Source organism: Stenella coeruleoalba (assembly GCF_951394435.1).
Source record: "Stenella coeruleoalba genome assembly, chromosome: 5".
NCBI lineage: Eukaryota > Metazoa > Chordata > Mammalia > Artiodactyla > Delphinidae > Stenella > Stenella coeruleoalba.
This window is the reverse complement of record NC_137150.1, coordinates 45,042,839-45,064,712: the sequence shown is the minus strand read 5'-3', so window position 1 is coordinate 45,064,712 and position 21,874 is coordinate 45,042,839. Positions and strand designations below refer to the sequence as shown.

At 33.7% G+C, this 21,874-nt stretch overlaps 1 protein-coding gene across 2 annotated transcripts in view; it reads right to left on the bottom strand.

Moving 5' to 3' along the window:
• Window positions 1-216: 216 nt before the first annotated feature.
• LOC307186854 (uncharacterized protein) overlaps window positions 217-21,874 on the bottom strand; it is a 332,494-nt gene continuing 310,836 nt past the window's right edge. For both annotated transcript variants that reach the window (XR_013828483.1, XM_079922427.1), the window contains one exon: window positions 217-789. The gene's annotated coding sequence lies outside the window, so the exon portion shown is untranslated. The remainder of the gene's footprint in view (window positions 790-21,874) is intronic.

Here is a 21,874-nt window from a genome sequence, read left to right as displayed (position 1 = left end):
CCATCATCTTTAGGCTTTATATCTTTTTAAAGATACATCAGTTACATAAATTCTCAAAACCTAAAATTCTTTGCTTAATGATTTCAAAATACAATTACTCAAAATTGTTTTTGTACTGTTAAAAGTTGAAAATATGTGATGTTTGCATACACTGACCCTGTATTTCTGGCAATCAATAATTGTATCTGAAAAATCTAATAGCCTCATAAAGCACAGATCCTTAGCTCCTTTCAATTTGTGGGTGGGGAGAGAGTTGGAGCAGGTAGTTTACAGGAAGAAATTAGTATCATATCTATAATATCATTTTAAGGTTAAGAATATTACAATTCCATTATTAACTTCTTCAGTATCATATTGTCAGTTTCTATTCCATCTGTATTTATTAATTATTCTCTGATGGAAAATAGTGGTTTGCACTCATGTTTACTGAGTTTTTTAGAACATTGCATGCAAGAAACAAAAAATTCCTCCAGTAATTATTTATGTGAAAATTTTCCCACTATGAGTTTATTTTGTGCTCCATAAATCTAGAGTATATCATTTTACCATTTACATAATTGACAGTTACCACAGTTGTTAAATATTCAGTTAGAATGTTCACAACACAGTCTTGTCAGCTTGAAAACTACTGGACTCCATGTGCTGCTTGTGGGAATTTATGTTTTCAACAAAATGTCCTCCAGTATGAGCAGCTGTGTTTTGTCAAGAAGTTTCAAATCCATAACATTCAGTTTCTTCTTTCCTTCTTACATTCCACTTGCACTTATGTTCAGATGCCAAAATTCATGTCTGAGAAAGAAAAGATGCAGAGGGATTGAGAGAGGGAGAAGAGAGAGGGAAAGGGGCAGTGGGAGTGTGAAAGCAAAGGGGAAGGAAAAACAAAACAGACTGTGATCAACTCAGAGCATTTTCTCTTGAGCTTTTCATAAACCTTGTGTAGGCAAGAGAAATAATGACACTAGTTATTTTCATCCCCATTAAGTATTATTGTATCATTTAGAAATTTTAAAGATTATGAGGGATTTTTCTTAATTTAGATCAGAACAGTTTAGACCACTTCTTTGAGCTTAATTCAACCAAACAATTAAATATTTACATGAAAATATAAATAAGACCCTAAAGAATTTAGTTTATCTTACTATAGCCATTACTAACCCAAGTCACATAATCCTCACCTTCAAGATGAGAAAACTTGCATGTCTTCATGTTAAGCAGGTTCTTTCTCTTCTCCTCTTATTATCTTGGCAGTTTGCTTATATTTAACATTTTCTTTCTTTTAAAATTTGTTTATATTTTACAAATAATAGCAACAAGTAAATACTAAATTTTAAAAAGTAGTCAACAATCATTTTTATCACAAAGTTGATTAAAAGGCCATCTAGATAAAGAAGATAGAATGAAGGCACATATTTATATTTGTTCCATCCTCATAGCTATTAAAATTTCTTTTAAGTCACAAAGCACCTAAAAGGACATAGCTAACAGGAGAGAGAAAATATCAAAACAATTTTAAGAGCTGTAGACAGACTTATGAATGGTAACTTATACCCAAGGAAGTCAAATCCTGAAGCCCAATTCTAAATCTATGGTGTTAACAATAAAGCAACACAGTTTACACTACAGAGATCTAAAGGCTCAGGGATTGTTAGCATCTGGTGTCTCTCAGAAAGGGGAAGGAGGCTGGGATGCAAGGGTGGGGTTGGTGAGTCTAAACTAAATCAAGATAGTTTGAAAGTTTTTTTAAAGAAGTGGTTAGAGGGCTTCCCTGGTGGCACAGTGGTTAAGAATCCACCTGCCAATTCAGGGGACTTGGGTTCCAGCCCGGGTCCGGGAAGATCCCACATGCCAGGGAGCAACTAAGCCTGTGCACCACAGCTACTGAGCCTACGCTCTAGAGCCCATGAGCCACAACTACAGAGCCTACACGCCATAACTACTGAAGCCCACATGCCTAGAGCCTGTGCTCCGCGACAAGAGAAGCCACTGCAATGAGAAGCCCGCGCACTGCAACAAAGAGTAGGCCCCACTCGCTGCAACTAGAGAAAGCAACAAAGACCCAACGCAAAAATAAATAAATAAATAAATAAGAAGTGGTTAAACCCCTAAAGACTCTTCCTCAGCCTGCCCTGCTAGGGAATTTATCTTTCATTATGCTCTCAGAAATCTGGAGTTTTATTCTCTACAGAGGATCAAACATTTTCCATCAGTAAAAGTATTACATCTGTAAGAAAAAACAAGATGCCATATAAAACAACAGAGATAACAACAACAAAAATACTCTGAGAAATCAATACTATTATAGTATAAATGAAAGAAAGAAAGATAAAGTTGAAGAATCTTCTAGAAGAGAGAGTAAAGAAAATTGAAAATTAGGAAGGTAAGGATAAAAGTTTCAAAGAACTATTTCAGATATTCCAAATACAAATAACAGGAATTCCAGAAAAATAAGCTAAGAGGAGAGAAAAATGTGAAGCAAGTAATGCTAAAATGTCTTAAGAACTGAGAGACATGAATTTCCAAATTGTAAATGATCACTAACTGCTGAGCAAAATAAATGCAAAAAGGTCAATATCAATATTATCATCCTGAAATTTTAGAATACAAAGAAATAAATTATTCTAAAAGCTTTCAGAGAGAAATAATAGTATTATTTATTCATATAAAGAATCCAAAAACAGAGAGAAGTCTTCAACAGCAATGTTAGAAGCTAAAGAAAATAGAGTAAAGGCTTCCAAACTCTGGGAGAAAATAACTTCCACCCAGAATTATATATCCAGTCAAATTATCTATTAGATGAAAATGTAGAATAAGGACATTTTTAGTAAGCAAACACCTCTCTTTCCCCTCAAATTACCTGTGTCATTTTTCTCAGAACCTCAGAAAAATTTCTGAATATAAATTGTTTAGGTTTAAGTTCTGTTTACCTAACAACCTTTTAAAACTGTGGAGGAAATGAAGTAAAATTACTAACATAAAACAAACTGTTCCTTTACTTGTGAGCATAAACCAACAATCAAGTATTATTTTATATTTTAGAATTATTAAAAGATTTAAAAAAACTGGCCCCAGGTTAAAGAAAATGATGCCCTTGACATATATAATGTAAATAGTGTGGGCGAAATTTGACAAAAACTTTGTGTGAATTCTCCCTGAAATTAAGGAAGAATTGGATTTTCTGAGATTGAAATCACCCACCCTAATTTAGGGAAAACTGATGTAAAAATCATCTGTACTGAGACAAACATTGAATTTCAAGAATAAAGGACTTCTCAAACATTTAGAGAGAGAAATAAGGGAAACCATACCTCAGGGTTTTCCAGAGCCAGGATGATCTATACTAAATCTCCAGTGACAATGGAGCTATGACTGTGAGATCATGAAGGCTCAAGAAAGCTATGTTCATCCAAATGTGTTAATGTATAGAGGAAGCAGCAAGACATTTCCAAACATAAAATCCTTTTTAGATATAACTATTAGAAAAATCCAGGCAACTCAAAATAAGTCATGATGAAAGAACAATGATCAGTATTGAAGTCATTCATATATAAAACTATATAAAATGTGGTTACAGACATTAAATGTTATACACTATATATTGTATATATGTCATAATAACATATAACACATATATGCTAGCACATATATATATATGTGTCATAATGACAAGAAACAAAAAATGGGAAGTGGAGTGGAGAATAGTAGTTAAGAGAATTCTATTAATTTTCTCAACTTACTTGGTGGAAAATTAACAAGCATTGAATCAACCTGAAACAATCAAGAAATAAAATTATAAGTAGTCATATAATGTTATAGAAGGAATGTTAGAAAAAATGTAGCATAATGAAATCAAGGAGGTTAAGAAGAGAGGGAGGATAGAAGAAAGTGAAAATTAGCTACTTTTCTCAGCCTTCAGAACATATAAATAAGTACTGTATAATGCTAAGATCAGGAAAAATGTGCATATGTATGTATTTATATCTACATCAATACCTATACACATAGATAAAAGTAACTAAAATAACTGACAGTCAAGATGTACTTTTATAGCTAGTTATCCATCTGTACTTATATCTTTTTATCATATGAGCAAATAAATATTTATTTGGAGGAACAAAACAAACTTTCAATAGACATTATTGTGGGGGGAGGAAATAGAGAGTGAATAGTTTTAATTTTTGTTTTATACCTTTTTGTACTGTTGGAATTTTTTTAAACACATGCATTTCTAGAAGCTTACAAAGTGTCAATGTGTATTTTTTTGCTGCAGAATTTTACTGGACCTGTATTTGTTAGTGTTAGGTTCAGCAACATATGACAAAACTAAACTAAATCAAAATCAAAAAAACAGTAAATAATGGGTGAACAACTTGTTTGTCTCTCAAGGCATTTCAACCCAGATCTTCTCTTCCAGAATCTTGGTTCATTCTAGCTTGATATTTTAAGATGATTTTCTCAAACTTGGCCATCCTGTCTAAATCCCAAATGAGGAAAAAAGTAAAAAAGGAAGTGATCATTCCTGCTTAAGGATCATAACCAGAAATACCATAAGAAAAGTTCTCCTTACCTCTTATTGGTCAAAATTTAATGACCCTTAATTCATGAGAGGCTGAGAAATACAATCGTTATCTGCATTATACTTTGCTTTCCTAAGTATATATATTTTTAACTTCCTAAGGAGAAGAGATGATATTGGGGTAGGAAACTAGTCATCTTTGCCACAGTGCCTTATAATTTGATGTTTATTTTTTTATGGATTCACAGATTTCACAGCACGTATTCTGCTTAAATATACAGTAAAATGCATAGAAAATGCTTATAAATATCTTGGTCAGTGAAAAAGAAGCATTAACTATATTTATGATGTGTCTAATAATATGTAAAAAATTATGTCTGCAAATGGACAACGGCTGAAATGTAAACATGGAAAAGCAAAACCACTATAATGGCTGTGGTAATGAGGTTGTGAGTTTTTTTTCCCCTTTCTTTCCTTTCAATTAAAGTTAGTGTTTTTCAGCAAATATTTTTAATGTTTGATCAGGAGCAGTTGAAGCAAGAAAGAAAGGACCTTGAAATTTATTTTGCAAATTAGCTAATTAGTCTTTCAGGGGCTGTGATCATTAGAGCACTTAGACAATTGAGAGTCTTCCAATGAGCCAAAGAAAGACTATTACATGTTGTACATTCTATTTTATTTCGTTCTTTTACATTTTGTCCTGTAGTTATAAGCAGTTGATATTTTAGTGGGAGTTTAGGAGGCACTATTCAAATCATTTTAGCTCTTAAAATCTGTTAATAAATTATTTACTTATATCAGTAAATTGAGGACTTTCTAACTATATAAGCCAATTACATTTCTTCTTTTTTACTGGTTTGGAAAGAAACTTCTATGATTTTTAAGCATCCCCAGAATCTGCCTTTCTCATCACCTGTGTATGAAAGATGTTATAACTGTTCACCATTATCTGACCTCCGTCACCTTCCAGGACTTGTTCCTGACTTACCTGCTTAACATAATGATTTTGCAATGATCCATGTTGTTGCATTTACTTCATCCATTTTAACTGCTGAGTAATATTTCATTGTATGGATATTTCATAGTTTGTTAAACATTTTTTCTTGTAGATGGATATCTGGGATCATTTCCATTTCCAGCTTTCAGCCACTATGAGTAAGTCTGCTATAAGCATTTTTCTACAAGTCTTTTGGGCAAAATATGATTTCACATACCTTGAGTACATATCTAAAGTATGAAATTGTTAGATTTTAGTGTAGAGATATTTAACTACAATCAGTACTACAAAGTGATTATACTTTTTTAATACCTATTATGAGTTGAATTGTGTACCTCCAAGATTCATATGTTGAGTCCTAATTCCCATTACTTCAGAATGTGTTCTTCTTTAAAAATGGAATTGTCACAGATGTAATTAGTTAAATTAAAATGAGATCGTTGGGTGGGTCCTAATCCGATATGACTGGTATTCTTATTAAAAGGGGGAATTTAGAAACAGATGTACATAAAGAGGGAGAATGCCATATGAACATGAAGATAGCCATCTACAAGCCAAAGAGAGAGGCCTGAAAGAAATCCTTTCCTCAGAGCTCTCAAAAGGAACCAACCCTGCCAACACTTTGACTTCACACTTCTGGTTTCCAGAACTGAGACAACAGATTTCTGTTGTGTAAGCCTCCACTTTGCAATACTTCATTTTGACAGCGCTAGCAAACTGATATAACACCCAACTGCAGTTTTTGAGAGTTCCAACTGGCCTACATGCTTTATAACATTTGATATTTTTAGTTTCCGTTTCTTGTTTTCCTTTGGTTAACCTTTCTAGGGTGTGAATAGTATCTTGTCATCACTTTATTGTACATATCCTCAATGACTATTAATAAAAATGTTGACCACCTTTTTATATATTTATTGGTCATTCACTTACCTTTTGTGAAGTGTCTCTTCAAGTCTTTTGCCATTTTTTTTTACTGGGTTATCCATCTTTTTATTGTTTATTTGTAGGATTATGTACATATTCTGGATATGTTCTTTTTATAATTTATATATCTGAATATATTTCACAGTGTATGGATTATTCCTTGCCTTTTGGTGAGAAAATATTTTAAATGTTGGTGAAATATAATTTATCACTTTCTTCTTTTAGTGTTGGTGCTTTTTATATTCTGTCCAATAATTTTACCCATTAAGTACATCAAATTCAACATATATTTGTCTAATATTATATGCCACTTTTTGCATGACTAGGAGGTAAATCACATGGGACCTCTGCCAAGCCAAATACTGTCTCAATAAATGTTAATATTAAGACATGCCAGAAATTTAAAATGTAGGATTTTTTTTATATCTGGAAAAGCTACTTTCTGTCCAATTTACTTGCTACTTTCTTTTCAGAGTAAATTTAGTCTTAAATTTTTAATGCCAAGATTAATTTCAAGAATGTATTTCAAAATGACTGAACCTATGGATGGATTTCTATATAAGATTTCTTTTTCTTTTTTTACTAGAAATCAGAACATTTGTTCTTTAAAGAAATTCAGCCCCATCTTTCTTATGTAAAGTTTTTAAAGAGTTTGCCATATAAAATTTTAGCAACTAAGATAATGAGAAAGATACTTTTCTATATAAGTACAAATTTATAAGGATTAAAATTGTACTATGATAAATGTTTCAACTATAATATAAGTAAAAACTCAGATTTCCAAACTTGAGTTATTTTTCACTACACTTCATTTAATTCTGTTTTCTCACTAACTTGTACAAGTAAGAAGTCCCAGAACGTTTCAAAAAGATAGCTGTGAAAGAATAGATGTGTCTAAAATCTCAATAATATCACAGATCTCAAGCAAATAACTCAAAGATAAGTCATAATATGCAAACTTGGATAAAGATTTCTGCAAACTCATTGACAATACTAAGTGGCAATTGTTTTGTTACATAATGTCCCTTTTCTATTTTGTTGATTTATGTTCACTCATGTGATTGACAGTTTGAAGATATAAAATTTGTTCTAGGGACTTCCCTGGTCGGGAAGAGTCCAGTGGGTAAGACTCCACGCTCCCAATATAAGGGGCCGGGGTTTGATCCCTTGTCGGGGAACTGGATCCTGCATGCATGCCGTGACTAAGACCTGGCGCACCTAAAATATTAATTAATTAATTAATTAATTAATTTTCAAAAAAGAAAAAGGAAAGAAAATTATTCTAAAAAGGAAATCTGGCTTTAGCTCTGTACTTTGCCACTACTTCTACTGAAAGTATCAAATTTGTTGTCTCCACATAAGGTAATGTAAATATGAGCAATTTGGTGCTTAGGAAACAAAGCTTCCATAAACATTTCCTACTTTAGCCTCTCCAGTAGATTAATTCCTTTTTAACTATAGTTAATCAACATAGGTACATAATTTCTATCATAAACAGTATACTTTCAAACTTTTGCTTCCTGAAACAAATTTTCCCTACCTGCCTACCTCTTATCCCCATCTTGGCCTTGGCAGTCTTCATATGATTTTGTTCTCTAAACCCAGTTTCTTCTAAATAATCTCAGACTATTTATGAAAGATACAGTGCAATCATCTATATTAGCCTGGGTTGACCAGAAAGCAAAGTTTGAAGCATGGGCTTCCACTTTATTAAGGTAGTGAGTTATAAACCTATAGAAGCAAGTTAGGGGAAAAAGGAGTGAAGCAGGAATGGAGGGAGAGCCAGTACAAGAGTGTACGCACTTACTATATGCACAACAGCTTGCTTGATCTCGTGGGACTATCTTCTAAAAAAATAGAAATACCACTACTTAAATGATAGTTGGGAAGGAAGTGAGAATAATCTGCTCTCCAGTCTGGTATTCTATTGTCAGGAATTTATCTGTGGGGCATTAATTTCCCCTTACTTCCAAGTTGTAGGCACTGAGCATGTCCCCTCACACTTCAGCATCACTAGGTAAGCCCCAGGGCAGTGAATGAGAGGTGTGTGTTGTGAGGAGTGGGTGCATGTGTGACACTTTTTGAAGACCTCCTGGAGTCAGTTAATGAGCAACAATGGCAAGGCTGGGAACAGTGGCTGAAAACGCCAGAAACGGGTGATGCAGAATGGATAGAAAGTAGTGTAGAAGAGGTATCTGATACAGTACCTAAGCAAATTAATCTTTTAAAAGTCAAAATATTATAGCTATTTCTAATTGGTGAAAAGCTGTGAGGTTTACCTCTTCTAGGTTATATTCCTAACAATACCCCCTGAAATTTTTATAGAATAATTTCTCTTCCAAATTGGGATCGTATATTTCTCCTTAAAGAATTTATTTCATCAAAAAGTTTGAAGATACAAACACATGAATTCAATGAAGCCCTTGGTCAAAATTATCTTTAGCCAGATCTGGTAAAATCTAATTTGGTTTGTGTGTTTTGATATGGATCAATCTGATTATAATAGTTTGGTTTATGTGTTCTGAAATGCATGAACCTGATTATAATAAGTATATAACAATTTTATATATAAAAAGGTTGTGGAGCAATTGACAATCTTTGGTGACACAGGCCACAAGGAAGAAAGCCAACTCCATGGTGGCAGTGACATGATTAGAAGACAAGGTAGCCTACAGAAATAGGTAAACCTTAGAAAAGAGCTGGCTTTGGAAGATGATGGTTAGGTCTCTGACATTTTCACTTTGAACTTGCAGGAGAGAATCTGGATGTAAATATCCCAAAGGGAAATAGAAATGAAAGACTGAATCTACAGAGAGATATTTGGGTTAGAGATATAGACTTAGTACCATCCATATGGGTAATAGTAATATTATAATCAATTTTCATTGATTTTCCTCTTCTTTCTATCTCCCAAATGAAGAAAAGGTTACATAGTTTTATGTTACCCAGAATCAGAACAACCTTTCTACTTTGAGGCTATCATCAATTGTGCATATCTTAATGGGAGACATTATTAAATCAGAAGAAGTCAGTTAAACCTTCTCCCAGCTTTGTAGCTGACTAGAGTATGGAAACTAGGGCTCTGATAATTAAATACTCACACCTCCAGGTTTAAATCTTGAAAAGTGACCAAATGATATGGGTATATGGAGACTATTCCATGCAGCTTTGGCAATCAGTGCTGTGAGAGTTCAGGAATGGAGGCAGTGATAAGTACTCAGTGGTATTAGGGCCAGCAGCAAAATCCTAACTAGATTGTTCCTGAGGCATAATACTGGCTCTCTTTCCTGCTACCTAGATGCTCTTGGTAGTTACCCAACTTCTGAGCCTGGCTTTCCAGCCTTCTGTTAATATTATAAGCTACCATATATTCTTCCAGCAACTTTTTTTCTGCTTGAGTTTTTTTTAAATGTAATATTTATTTGTTTGTTTATTTTTGGCTGCGTTGGGTCTTTGTTGCTGCATGCAGGCTTTCTCTAGTTGTGGTGAGCTGGGGGTGCTCTTCATTGCAGTGCGCGGGCTTCTCCTTGAGGTGGATTCTCTTGTTGCAGAGCATGGTCTCTAGGCTCACAGGCTTCAGTAGTTGTGCCACGTGAGCTCAGTAGTTGTGGCTCATGGGCTTAGTTCCGCTGCACGTGGGATCTTCCTGGACCAGGGCTCTAACTCGTGTCCCCTGCATTGGCAGGTGGATTCTTAACCACTGCACCACCAGGGATGTCCCTCTGCTTGAATTTTAAATATATTTATTGGAAACTGTTGAAGTAATTCTGTTGAGACAAGATGGATCTCCATCTAAGATTTGATTCTAAAGTCAAAACTGATGACACCACAAACACACACTCACCAAGAAGACATGAAAAGCTTTATTTACCCATTAAGAAGCTGACTGAGGAAAACAGTGCTGGCTCCCAAGCTGGTCAAAAAAATGTCTTTAGAGAGCTAGGGAAGTAGACTGGTTTGATATTTACAGTGATTAGGGGTGGTTAGCTTGATGAAGGTTCTCAAGTGTTCTGTGATGTCAGTTTCATGGGTTGACCTTGCAGGTACCAAAGGAGGTAGCATCTGGGCTTTACATCAGCTTTCCTAGATGTGGGGCAGGAGGGGGAGGGGAGTGGTGACGTGGAGCAGAAGGGTGAGAGGTGACGTGGGGCAGGAGGGGGAGGGAAATGGTGCGTCTTTAAAGCTGTTAGTAGTCAAACCACAAAATTGGAGTTAGACTTGTTATTGGAGGAACTATTATAAGTATAAATTAACCCAGGCAAATCAACTAGACCAAAGTTACAATGAATACTTTTTAAGGGAATAGAGCTGTTGCCTTGTTAAGAAAAATTAAACACATTTATCTAAAATGTGGTGAATGGAAAATTCAGGGGCTTTTGAATTTGATGCTTGAATTCTGATCCTTCCCTACATTAGCTAAGTAATCTTATGCTAGTTATTTAATCTCTTTAAGCCTCAATTTCATCATCTGTAATAAAATCATCTACCAGTTATGACAGTATCATGTGAGCAATTCTTGTTTTCAACCCCGACTCACAATGGCAGCATTGTCTAATAGTTAAGAATGGCAGCTCAGGAGTCACATGGCCTTGGTTTAAATCCCCACTCCACCATTTACCAACTCATAAACTTGGACAAATGATGAAATCTCTCAAAGAATCAGTTTCTCCATCCAACCATTAAAAACATTACTTGGGGGAACAAATGTGATCATATATTTGGCTCAGGATAAGAATTCACTAAATATCAATTGTTAGTATTCTACCCATAAAATAGATCCAGCTCCTTCATACATTAACAAGAGTGCTTAGTTTACTGAAGAGACTGTGGGGATATGTGACCAGGTTTCATGTTACACACCACACAGAAAAATCTTACTCAAATTGCTATTTCGTGGCTTCCTTCTTCTTCACCAAGATCTTTTCTCTGCAAGTCATCGTCTCCTGTCTTTCCCTGTCCTATCTAATAATCCTATCAGTTGATTATTAAAAATTAGTTCTTGCCCTCCATTCCAAACCATAATCAGTCAAATAAAAGCACAGAGGTCATCACTGTACTGAAAATTTGTTATCCTCTCACATGCTATTGGGAGAGGGTCTTATTTGCTACCACACCACTAGTGACTAATCATATTACTAATTAAACAAAACATGTGTCTATATAAAAGGGGATTATGTCTCCTAAGAAATTGAATACATCTAAGTAGTGCTACATAGGAATTATTATACTTGCCATATGAGGTTGTGGAGAGGTTTTAACTAGGCAATTTCTATAAAAACCTTACTACAATACCTTGCTCATAATAGGTGAAAATTTTATTTTTGTAATTCATATTAGTTACTCTCATTTGTGCTATAAGAATCTATTCCATATTTCTCAGGATAGTATTTAATCTTATGATGGATCTTATGACATTTTAAAATCCTATTTGTTAAAATGTATTTCTAATTTGTAAAGCTAGTTTATTTATTTAAAGTTTAAATGCTAAATCAAATTTTATGTAGTTGAAGGCAAAGCGAAAAATAACTCCTTTAAAACCAAAAAAGGGCAACTCTGGACTAATATACTATTTTTCTGGACTTTTAAATTCTTCATTAGTGTTTCAACTTCTCTTCTTCTCTTGAGATCTATGAAATATAAATTACCTTGGAAAAGAGTGATAAATTCTCTGCTTTTACACCATGGAAAATATTCCAAGATTATAAAGTGTTTATTTCTTTGCCCCATATATAATGTTTTTATGCTTTCCAGAGCCTTTAAGTAAAAACTGCAAACAGCGTATTTAGCTTGTTAGCCTTTAATTGCTTTGAGGGCATCTTTGCTTATTTATTGTTTAAAAAAACTGAACGATACTCAGGAATATTTGAGCAAAATAAAAAATATTATATCCTCTTCCCCCAGCAAAACAAAAAATGTTAAGTTTGCACATTCCCTTCCTGAAGGTTTATAGATCTCTACTATTAGTGATGTTGAAACTGAAGAATTCTAAATAAAATCCCATTTCTCTCTCAAAGTACTAAGGTGGAACCGGGCTAAATGGCAAAGAAAAAGGGCAACAAAGATTCTTGCATTGTTAATATCCAGAAATGCACTATCACAACCACTTCAGGACAGAAAAAGAAAAGGTCCAGATTATTTTTCAAGGAAATACTATTGATATTGACACATAAGGCATTTGGATCAAGCCTGGAGTGCATGTGCAGAAAAGTTAAAGCTTTGACAAGAGATCAGTAAAGGACAAGATTTTCACCCTGAACCCCATTTCTTGAACATACATCCAATCCCTCTAATGCTACCTTTCTGTGTATTCAGTAAGATTTCTGCTTTTTTGTCAGAGGAAGAGTACTATGTTTAGGATATTGGTGAGGAGGAAGGGTATTTTCTAAGCCTGGTTAAATCCAGGTTGAAAGATAAAAATCTATAAATACAGGTACAACAAATAAACAGACAAACAAAAACTATTTACTGAGCAATCAACAAGTGCAACAAGAAATGCATATAAATATATTAACACAGTGCAAAAGGAATGTGTGAGTCATCACCAACTGCTGAAGCAAAGTGTTATTCGGTAAATATTTGTTGAATTTAATTGCATGGATATCTTCCTAAATTGCTTTGATCTTGGTTTGGAAAGTGAGATCTATTTCTTTTCAAATAGCACAGGGCAGCAACTCTTGGGGTGATTAATATGAGTCCAGAATAGCTGATGGTTTTTCAATGAGTCTGACTGAAAAATACTTATTGAATCCTAGGTTAAATGTGACTCTAGTCAAAAGAAGGAAATCTCTGAATTCTGGGATAGCTTCAAGGCTAAAAGACTTCTGAAATACAGAAAATGCTACTTTTACCAAGAAGTAACCATGCTTATAGCAAAACCAGGGGCTACACACATCAGCCAAAATGTGCCTGCTTCATGCTGTAGGGACCCATTGTGCTTATTGAAATGGACATTCCAAGCTCCATTTCACACATCCTGCATTATATAGCAGCAATTAAATTTTGGGAATTGACTCTGTTCTACCCGGTAGCGTGACTTGATTAGTCTATTCATTCCTCTTGCCTGCATTTGGCTCAGATGTATACTGATTTAAGCCATTTTCAACCCATAAAATGTTCAGAGAATTTTGCCTATGGAGCCATGGTAATTTGTGATCGTTACAGTTTATCTCTCTTCCTAGGGGTGAATGTGGGAGCGTGTTGCCTGAGTTGCTCAATAGCCATCCTGCAACCATAAAGGAAGTTACCTGACGATAAAGCCAACCTAAAAAGGAAGCTGAAGTCAATATAATCCCTCTGAAAGAAATGGAATCAGAGCCATAATTATGTGACGCAATAAAAGTCCTGTGATTTAGGCCAGTTTGAGAGGAGATTCTGCTATTCACAGGAGAAATCATTGTGATTCAGGATGCTATAGGGTAACTCTTCCTCTGCCTGCCTCTGAGAGGTCAGTGTGTAGGAGCACACGGAGAACTCGGCAGTGTTTGAAAGCACTGAGCTGAGCCCAGCCTTTCATTTGCTGCCTGTAAGATCTGAATCAGTCACTTCAACTTCTGAACTTCAAATTTCTTGTTTGCTAAAAATGGTAAGAACACTATTTACCACAAAAGGACTTAGAGATGATTAAATAGTTTGTGTCTTATAATAGTGATCTTCCAAATTTAAAACATTAAATAGACATAAGCGCTTTTTTTTCAGGCATGGCTGCATTTGCAGGCTTTGAATGCTGGCTTTCTCCACATCTAAGTCCCCTTGGTACTCAGCTCTAGAACGAGCCTCTTTCCAGTCTCTGCCATCAGTAAAACATCCCTGACCCTAAAAAGAAGCAAGATGACAATCTCTAGTTTAGAGGAAACAAAGTGGGAACTGAGTAGAAGAGAATTGAGCCTGAAAAAAATAACTTAACTGTCAAAATTAAATTGTCATAAGATGTATGAAGAAAAAACAAGGTAGATATTTTCTTTAGGAAAAAAAAAAAAAGACCTGTCTACGGGGCCTACATGCTGCCCCTTCCTGTGAGGCATGCACCCTGGGGTTCATTCAGTTCCCATCATGCCCTGTTGTCTTATACTTCACCATTTCACTCAAATATACTGCTTTTGGTTCTACAGGCTTTCATTTTGGTATCTTTCTCCAGCCCAATAGGGACTAATGCTAAAAATCAGCAATCTGTACGCTAATATAATTTTGCTCTTTATACCTCAATTCTGATTATTGGGCTTTTGTTCTATTTCTGTAATCCCATTCCCACCTTACACTCTGGTTTATTGGATACCGTTTTCTACTCCTGACAGCAAGTTTCTACCACAGTAATCTGTTATATGCAAGTACATTTTAGGCCTTATTATTGCTAATTCTACCTTCCCCTCCACAGACTGGAGCCTTTCTCTGAATTCCAGTTATGTGTTAGTATAAATTCCTAACACTACTGTCTACATACATGCTTCTTCAAACTTTAAAATTTCCTGCCTTTAGATTCCCTAGATTTATTCTCCATATACCAGTTGAGATACCCCTCATCTAACTTCATATCGTGACTTTACAACATAAACTACCACACAGTACAGCTGCCTTTCAGAGGAAGAGCTCTGCTCACTGCAGTTCCTACTTTCTGCTTACATGAGTTACCAACATTCCTCATGCATTTACAACAGTCTTTTCAAGATTTGACTGCAGCCAAACTCTACACGACAAAAGTATTTGGAATTTCAAATCGCTTGTTTGCAATATTTTCTTACTAGAATTTCTAAAATCTGTCTCCTATTTGAGTTTTTATATATCTTCATGAGACAGAAGTAATTTTCAAAGGTTATAGCTATGTAGTGAAAGTGTTAAGTAGCTCTGCCATTTTGGACATGACTCACGAACGAAGGATGAAGCAAAATACTATCACAGTATAAAGCAGAAATATCATGATGTAAATGTCTAGCTGTTTCTTCTGAAGAAGATGGAGGTCAGAATGACAATACCTTATTCATCACATTTCTTGACTTCTTAGAGTTCAATCTAGAGTTTCCTCATAGCATAGGACACTGCAGCATGGTATTCTTAAAATTTATTTCTTTGTACTTCATTCTTTCCATTATTTAGAGTTACTTTAAAATTTGATGCATAGTTCAATAATCTGAATTTAAGAGTGAGAATATTGAAATAAAGATACTGTTATTATTTTGAATTTTTTTCCTATTACTATTTTTAAATATAAACATCACCCTAACTATACACATATTTTTACAAATTTTACATAATTTTGAGAAGTGTGAAATGGTAATTACTTATGCTTTATTACATAACTTAGTGTGAATTCTCTTTATTTTATCTTAGGCCAAATATATAAAGCTAGAAGGATAGACTGCTATTTTGAGAATTTTGGATTTCCATGTCAAATTTATCATACTCCCACAATCATCTTAAAGCTAGTTTCTGAACTTCATTATGTAATGGCTTCATGTTTGTTAATAATTTATAATATGTATTATTAGACTATCAGCATAATTGAAACTAATACTTTTTGTTTTTTAGAATTTAGAAAATTTTAAAGAGGTAACCTAAAAATCAGTGATTCTCAGTGAATTATATAAGGAGATATTTGAATTAGTATTTGGAAAGTCTGATGAAGGTCATCATATTATTTGACAAAATAAACAAATATTTTGTTTCATCCATAAAATGATAATTTCAAGGATATTTGAAGGATTTAGATTGATATTTATATTGATATTTATTGATGTGTGCAAAAACAGTTGATTAGATAACTGGATTATCATTCTTACTGAAATATCTAAAATTAGAATATGTAGATAGATAGATATATGTGCGTGTGTGTCTGTGTGTGTGTACTTTTTAAAAATGAATCGCTGAACATTTAAAATAATGAATCCATAGATCTCAGAAACAAAATGAATACAGGAAACTTAGAAAGCATTTAGGAGCCAAAACCATGTTTTTGCCAAAACCTGGGAGTTGTAAGCTTCTAATTTGGGGACTGCACAGAATATTAAGAACAGGATGTAGAGTCTATTCCCAATATTAGAAATATAATAACATATTCCAATTTAAAGTGAGACCGGGTATAAAGTTGAGACCTTAAATAGTTACAGTCTCAGTGTAAAGATAAATGACAAATAAATCCCACTTTGAAGGACAATCATTCTTCATAAACATGATGTTGAGTTGATGGGAAAGATCTTCCCTGGGAACTTGCAAACACAGAATCATCATTTTCAGTGTTTAAAATCCAAATTCACGCTAACTATGCCGTCTGAAAAAATAACAGATTTTGATTTAATGTACCACTTAGTTGACTAGCAGAAACAAGGCAGATGCTCTCTAAAGAAACTGTACTTCAATCTGCACTTCAAAAAAATTCCAAAGAGTTCTAAGGAAAACTGTGAGACAGCTCACAATTAATTTATCAAGCATTCCATGGAATGATGCTCCCATGTATCAAAGCTAACAGACAAGGTAGAGAAACGTTCACAAGTTCATATCAAAATTAGATATAAGATTTACCAGACACAGAATATAAAGTAACCATGCATATTGTTTTGAAAACTAAAAGAGAAAAAAAATGACATGGAACAACAGAAAACAAATCAGCTTTGCCAAATAAAATAGAACTTTTGGAAATAAATAATAATTTAAGTTAAAAACTCTATGGATGGACTAAACAATAAATAAACCCAGCTAAAGAGAACTAATGAAAAGAAGATAGAACAAAATCAACTATGCAGAATGCAATCCAAAAGACAAAGCTAAGGAAAATAAGAAAGGCATCATAAAAAATATCAAGATAGAGTTCGTTTTACCATGTATATTTGGAGTTGCAGAAGACTATAACAGAGAGAAAACATGAAACAATAAGTAAAAAATTCAGACAATTGCTTAAATGTTTCTGTAATTGTGAAAAAGGAAAATAAAACCCACAAATACTTATATCTAGAAAGCTCTCCAAATTGCTTTCAAGATAAATGAAAATATTCCCCAGCAAGTAACATCATAATGCAACTGCAGAACACACACATAAAAAATAGTTTTCTGAAAGAGAGTGAGAAAGAGAGAGGGAATTTTAAAAGTAGCCAGAGACAAAGAGTAAGTCCATTAGAATAAAACAGTTAGATGGATTTCTCTTTTCTCAAGAGCAAGAGTAGAAGCCAGAATACAATGGAATCATTGTTCTATGATTCCAAACAAAACAAAAAATCCATCACATCGTTCTATGTAATAGTAGAAAACAATTGTTAACGTAAAATTTTATGCACAATTGTGAGAGGTCACTGAAAAGAATTGTGGAGATCCCTCTTCAAGAATAAAGGATTTATCATACCAGCTCCTGAGAATGCTTCAGGAAGACAGCTTTGAGTCCCCTTTGGGCATTGTCTCAGCTGATGAAAGCTGCTTTACTGAGGTCACAGCTTCTTTCTCGTGCAGAACATAGCCAAGGTTCAAAATCTTGGTATCCCACCAACTAGAAGTAGCTCTGAAGGGGCATTCCACCATTCTAGCTTCTCTAAGGTTGACTGAAGCTTCCACTGAAGTTGACTTCTCCCATTCCTTAATCCTGTTTTCTTCCGTTTCCTCTCACAGGTGTTAACTCCAGAATTCCTAACAATACTATTGTACACTTATCTGTATATCAGAGTTTGTGTTTTGGCCAACTCAACCTGTGACAATAGTACATTATATTTCAAGAAAGAGGATGAAATAAAAACCATTCTCAGAAGAACAAACTGTACCACCAAAATACATACAATAAAGGAAATTCTAAGGAATGCATTTAGGAAGAAGAATGTTCTCAGATGAAAGAATGAACATTTAAGAATGACAGATGACTGTAAATATTGTAAATAATATAGTGAAACTGATCCAATATTTACAGTATAAATTAATGTTAATGTCTAATTGTTGGGTTGAAAGCAGATTAGAACTAGATTACTGAACAACAACAGATTAAAAGTTAGAGGAGGATCATTGTAATTATTTTATCCATTGTGCATTATATTAAATTTATATTTTTATTGTTCAAAAAGAAGTTAAAGATGCTGATTAACTTTAGATTTTATTAAGATTACTATTCAAATTATTATTAAAGTTATAGACATGAAGAACATAATTCTCCTCTCTAAAAGAATAAAGGGGGAAAATGTAACAAAGAAAAAATATCTAGAAAATTGAAACAAAGGATGACAGGAAGAAGAAGCAACAAAGGAATGAAAAGAATTGAAAGAATACAATATATGGAACAGATAAGTCCAAATATATCTAAAATATCACAATAAATTCAATAAACTTTCCAGTTAAAGACTGCCAGACTGAATTTTAAGAAAATATAGATATTTGTCATTTCAAGAAATACAAGGACCTTGAGAAGTGAAGTCAAATGAATAGTGAGCTAATGAATATCATTAAACAAGGGGGTATAGCTCAGTGACAGAACATTTGACTGCAAATATCATCAAATGAAGGGTTGTATAGCTATATTAACAGCAAATCAAATAGATTAAGTTTTGCCCACGATAAAAAGGGTGGGATGTAAACATAAAAGATCCAACTCCACAGGAAAATAAAATAATTTTAAACATGTTTAAATGAAAACAAATTAGATAATTTCAAATAAAGTAAAATAAACATTGAAGGACTATATCAGTGATTAATTGATGGTGGGAAAAAAATGGAAAGGATAAAGAAGTTTTAAACAACTTAATTTAAAGTTTCATCTAAAATAAATAGAGGTCTTTATTCAAGGCCACACTAATTTTTTTAATTGACTATTTTTTTTAACAGCAGTTTTAGGTTCACAGCAAAATTTAAGGAAGAGTAAAAAGATTTCTCACATATGCCCTGCCTCCACACATTCAAAGCCTCCTGCATGATCGATATCCCCCTCCAGAGCAGTACATTTACAAATGATGAATCTACATTGATGCATCATAATCCCCCAAAGTCCATAGTTTACATTTCTTTTCACTCTTTTTGTACATTCTGTGGGTTTGGACAAATGTGTAATGACATGTGTTCAACTTTATGGTATCATACAGAGTATTTTCACTACCCTAAAAATTCTTTGTGGTCTACCTATTCATCTCATCTCAGCCCCAACCCTTGGCAACCATTGCTCTTTTTATTGTCTCCATAATTTCGGTTTTTCCAGAATGTCATATAGTTGGGATCACACAGTGTGTAGCCTTTTCAGATTAGCTTCTTTCACTTAGTAACATGCATTTAAGATTCCTCTATGTCTTTTCGTGGCTTGATAGTTCATTTCTTTTTAGAAATTTCCTTTTAGAAAATTTCATTTATTTTTAGTACTGAGTAATATTCCATTGTCTACATGTACCACAATTTTTAAAAATCTATTCAGCTATGAAGGACATCGGGGTTGCGTCCAGATTTTGGCAATTATGAATAAAGGTGCTGTAATATCCACATGTCACTTTTAAATGTAGACATAGATTTTCAACTCCTTGGAATAAATATTAAGGACCAGGATTATTGGATCGTATAATAAGAGTATGTATAGTTCTTTTAACCTTTCAATATCTTTTACCCATTCTTCCCACTGGCAAGCCCCACTTCTGGCAACCACTAATCTGTTCTCTGTATCTCGCAGCTTGTTTTTCTTGTTTGTTTCTGTTTTGGTTTTGATTTTACATATCAGAGAGATCATATGGTATTTGTCTTTGTCTGGCTTATTTTTCTTGCCTTAATGCCCTCAAGATCCATCGATGTTGTTCAAATAGCAAGATTTCATTCTTTTTTATGACTTAACAATATTCTATTCCATATATATATAAATATATATAAAACAATTTCTTTATTTGTTCATACATCAGTGGACACTTAAGTAGTTTCCATATCTTGGCTCTTGTCAAAAATGTTGCACATATCTTTTCATCTTAGTGTTTTCATTTTCTGTGCATAAATACCAAGAAGTAGAACTGCTGGATTATATAGTAGTTCTATTTTTATTTTTGAGGAATTTCCATAGTGTTTTCCATAGCAAGTGAACCAATTTACATTCCCACTAACAGTGTACAAGGGTTCTTTTTTCTTCCATCCTTGCCAATACTTGTTGCTCCTTGTCTTTTTGATAATAGCAATTTTAACAGTTGTAAGGTGACATAATATTGTAGCTCTGATTTGTATTTCCCTGATGATTAGTGATGTTGAGCACCTTTTCATGTTCCTGTTGGCCATCTGTAGGTCTTCTTTGGAAAAATGTCTATTCAGATCTTCTGTCATTTTTTAATCTGCTTGTTTGTTTTTATGCTGTTGAGTTGTATGAGTTCTTTATATATTTTGGATATCAGTTCCTCATCAGATATGTGATTTGCAATTATTTTCTCCCATTCAGCAAGTTGCTTTTTTATATTTTGTTGATAGTTTCTTTAGCTGTGCAGCAGCTTTTAAGTTTGATGTAATCCCACTATTGATTTTTGCTTCTGTAGCTTTTGCTTTTGGTATCAGATTCAAAAAATTATCACCAAGATCTATGTGAAGGAGCTTACAGCCTATGTTTTCTTTTAGGAGTTTTATGATTTCAGCTCTTATGTTTAAGTCTTTAATGCATCGTGGGTTGGTCTTTGTGCATGGGGTAAGAAAGTAGTCAAGTTTCATTATTTTACATGTGACTGTCCAGTTTGTCAGCACCATTTATTGAAGAGACTGTCCTTTCCTCATTGTATATACTTGTCTCCTGTTTATATCTGGGCTTTCTATTCTGTTCCATTGATCTATGTGTCTGTTTTTGTGCCAATACCATAGTGTTTTAGTTTCTGTAGCTTTGGAATATAGTTTGAAGTCAAGGAGCATGACACCTCTAGCTTTGTTCTTCTTTCTCAAGATTACTTGGGCTCTTTGGGGTCTTTTGTAATCCCATACAAATTTTAGAATAACTTATTCTATTTCTGTGAAAAATGCCATTGGAATTTTGATAGGAATTGCATTGAATACAAAGATTATTTTGGGCAGTATAGACATTTTAACAGCACTGACTTTTCCAATCCATGATTACAGAATATCTTCCCATTTATTTGTGTCTTCTTTAATTTCTTTTATTAATGTCTTGTAGTTTTCAATATACAGGTCTTTTACCTCCTTGGTTAAATTTTTCTGAGGTATTTTATTCTTTTTGAAGCAATTGTAAATGGAATTGTTTGCTTAAATTCTCTTTCTGATAATCCCTTATTAGTGCATAGAAATACAACAGATTTTTGTGAATTGATTGTGTATCCTGAAAGTTTACAGAATTTATTCATTCTAATAGTTTTTCACAGAGTGTGTAGGGTTTTCCATGTATAATATCATGCCATCTGCAAATAGTAATAGTTTTACTTCTTCCTTTCCAATTTGAATGCCTTTTATTTCTTTTCTTGCCTAATTGCTATGGCTAGGACTTTCAGTATTGTGTTAAATGAAAGTGACAAGAGTGTGCACCCTCATCT